Here is a 3666-nt window from a genome sequence, read left to right on the forward strand (position 1 = left end):
AGCCATCTGTAGTTCCTTCGCCATTCGCTCGTTCTCAGCGATCAGAAAGTGAACACTTGAGATAGTGGCTTCGGCATAAGCTCTGGTAGCATTGGCCAATGCTGCTAGATGTTTGCGCATGTCAAACATGATCATTTGTTCCTCCTACTATGCAAGAGATGTGTGATCTTCTGGAGTCGACACTCTACGAGATTTCACAACTCTATGTTAAGACTCATCGAATCAGATGTTGTGCATCTCTCCTTCTGGCTGATCTCCAAGGATCTCAATGTCTCCTTGGTCGCTTAGGACTTGCTTATCTTCTAGATGTGGTGAAGTTGGTGGGTCGACCTCTTGGTGGTGAGGCATGAGGTTGGTGTCTTGCTCTAATTCCTATCGCTCCATATCCGTATCCATTTGTTCAAGTGCTTGCTCTATCTCCTTAGCAAAGTCCTGCTCTTGCGATGGCTCACCCTGTTTACCTGATGCCAGCTGTTCTAATGAGTCCACTAACTATATGGGAGTTGTTTCATCCATCTGCACAAGATGCACCCCCTATTGTACATGTTCTTGTTGCGCTTCCTTCTCTTGTCTATGCAACTCTTGTTCCTTCCGGAGTTGCTCCTTCAACTCATGAAACTCCTTCTCTGTTTCCTCCATTCTTCATTTCTCTCTCTTCCTTTGTGTGTTTCGCTTATCGCGTTGTTGCCTCTTCGCCTTTATAGCCATAGCTACTTTCTCCACAAGTGGATCTGCTTGTAACTTGTAGCTTTTCTCTTCCTCCGTGCGATCGAAAATATTCCTCTTACCCTTGGTGTGCACTGGTATGCTCACCTCTGCTGCTGTTGCTGCTTCTGGTGCTCTCCGGGATGCTGCTTCACATTTCTTCGCTAACCATTCCACAACAAAGTTGATCGATTCATTGAGACTAGAGGAGTTGTAACAATATCTCCATGGGTCCTCCTCTACCCAATGACATGCCCCATGGATCGAGTTGAACTGTACTCTCATGCAATGATCTTTCACGAGACAATGCGGGTCATACGGATTATAACATCGGAGGTCGAATGGATACTTCTCATGGAAAATTTTAGGGGCGAATGTTCGCCCTTTGGCAAAATTAAGGGGTTTTAAATTTTCAGTGGGCGAATATTTTGTATCATAGTACATTTTTACAAATCACCTCAAATAGCCCACCTTATTTTAAGGGAGAGGGTAAAAAAGGTAAATTTAGCCCTTGAAATTAGGAGTTACAACCTTCCATTCACCCTAATTTTCAAGAATAGGTTTTATTTAAGTGAATCCTATGGGCCAAATACCATATTTATAAAAGAGGTATGGTAAATTAATAAAAATATAAATAAATGAGAGGTATGGTAAATAAATAAAACATTTTTTATATTTACTCCATAAGTCACCTTATATACATGCAAGGGTGTAAACAAATAAAAATATAAGTAAAGTGGAGGTATGGTAAATAAATAAAACGTCTTTTTATACTTACTCAAAAGGTATGGTAAATAAATAAAACATCTTTTTATACTTACTCAAAAGGTATGGTAAATAAATAAAAATATAAATAAACTAGACGTATGGTAAATAAATAAAACCTCTTTTTATATTTAGTCCATAACCCTTGTTCTATTTATGAAGGCCTAAAAAATAGGTTTTATTTAAGTGAATCCTATGGGCCAAATACCATATTTGTAAAAGAGGTATGGTAAATTAATAAAAATATAAATAAACGAGAGGTATGGTAAACAGATAAAATAAAAATACTATGGGACAAATACTATAGGCTAGATTATTATTAATACCATGCTAAAAAACATTATTAACCCTAATATTAGTATTAATAAAAATAAAAATGGCACATGGTATTGACCCATGGTATTCACCAAAAAGGCACATGGTATTGACCCATGGTATTCACCTGGAATGTAGCCTATTTAAATGGGGGAATTAAACCAGCATAGATCCATCTTTACTCTGGATCTACTAACCCCCGAGAGGTATCAAATATCGTGATATGCAAACTAGCATAGAGCAAAAAAATATTTGATCCCTCTCGGGGCTTGGTGCATCAAGAGTAAAATAGATGTTGTAATTTAATGTATGTTAAACATTTTAGCTTGGTTAAAATAAAAAATAAAATAAAAATCAACTATTAATTTTATTAATTTTTATAAATTAATAATAGTAATTTTTAAGCTTCAGGTTTATGATAACCCATGGTATTGACCCATGGTAATACCATGGTACTCATGTGAGCATAGACTATTTAAAGGGGAAATTATATCATCTTAGATCCATCTTAATTCTGGGTCTACCAAGTGCTCAGAGGGATAAATAGATTTCATCCCCCTAAGAGTGGTAGATGTGGACTTAAGATGGATATAGGTTGGTTTTTATGATAATGAAGATATTATATAGACTTAGGAACTTATATTGTAAAAACATCTTAAGGTGAATGGTTAAAGCATAGACATTGGACAAGTATATTTGTATACTTCTGTTTTAAACTGAAACAAATCCAGGGCTAAAAGGAATGGATTGATTGCACTAGTCATCCTTCTATAACTTTCCAACATAGGCTAGAGTAAACAGATTGTAATTTGGGTAATTTTTCTAACTGCAAACAGGAACATACTTGTGTATTGGCAGGGTGGTTACGAGGTCCCTAGAAGTGATGAATTTGAATTTTTCTTGGTTTTATATATAGTATTAGGTTTTTTCTCATGCTTTCTGTGAATGACACGGGTGAATTTTATCCTACACCCACTAGGTTATCGATATGTAATTTTGGTAATTTTGATTTCAAAAGATATTTTAAAGAAATGCAATGATTTCATTTGTGTATTCAATAAACACAATATTCTAATGGAATTCTGCATTTGTGGTTTACTTATACAGATTCCATGGAGAAGTATTAGTGGTGTGACATCAATTGTCCTCAAGCAGAGGCTTTAGTTTTACTCTTTTCTGGAAGCAAATACTTTCTTCGAACATTTTTGAGTTCCATGAAAAATTTGAAAGTCCTAATAGTATTCAATTATGGGTTCAAGAGAGACATAGTATTCAATTATGGGTTAAAGAGATCCACACTGAATGATCTATCGGCCTTATCTTCACTTAGTTTAAGACTATTCACTTGGAGAGGTTGCATGTGCCCCCACTTCAAGAGCATAGTAAAGTCATGTAGAACTTAGAGAAGCTATCTTTAAGCTTTTAGTGAAGATTGGAAAAATGTATGGGTTCAATAACACCCAGTCGAGCATTAAGTTTCCAATAATGCTAGATTTTAACCCGGAGCACTTTTGTGATTTGGAGGAGATGCCCCATCGTATTTGTGACACATCTTCATTTGTGAATTGGACTATTACTAACTGTGATTTCCTTCGAAAGTTACCTGATGACTTGGGGAACCTCAACTCTTTAAGAATGTTAAGGAAGGAAAGAAAGTACATTATGCTAAGTTCTCTTATGATTTTCAAGTTTTTCTTGGATATCTACAACGTTTCAGGTAGGAAAGTACATTCTGTTAATGAAAATTTGTCTTGATAGAAAGGCCCAATTTCAAATTCTATTGCTTTAAAAAACATTGTATAACTGTAATTTTTCTAAAAGGAAAGCATATTTTTTCAATTTAAGTATCATGATCCCATATTCCAACTTATTTTTTAGTAA

This window comes from Pinus tabuliformis, chromosome 5_1 (assembly GCF_031772625.1).
Source record: "Pinus tabuliformis cultivar Carrire ecotype Pingquan chromosome 5_1, CPIR1, whole genome shotgun sequence".
Taxonomy (NCBI): Eukaryota; Viridiplantae; Streptophyta; class Pinopsida; order Pinales; family Pinaceae; genus Pinus; species Pinus tabuliformis.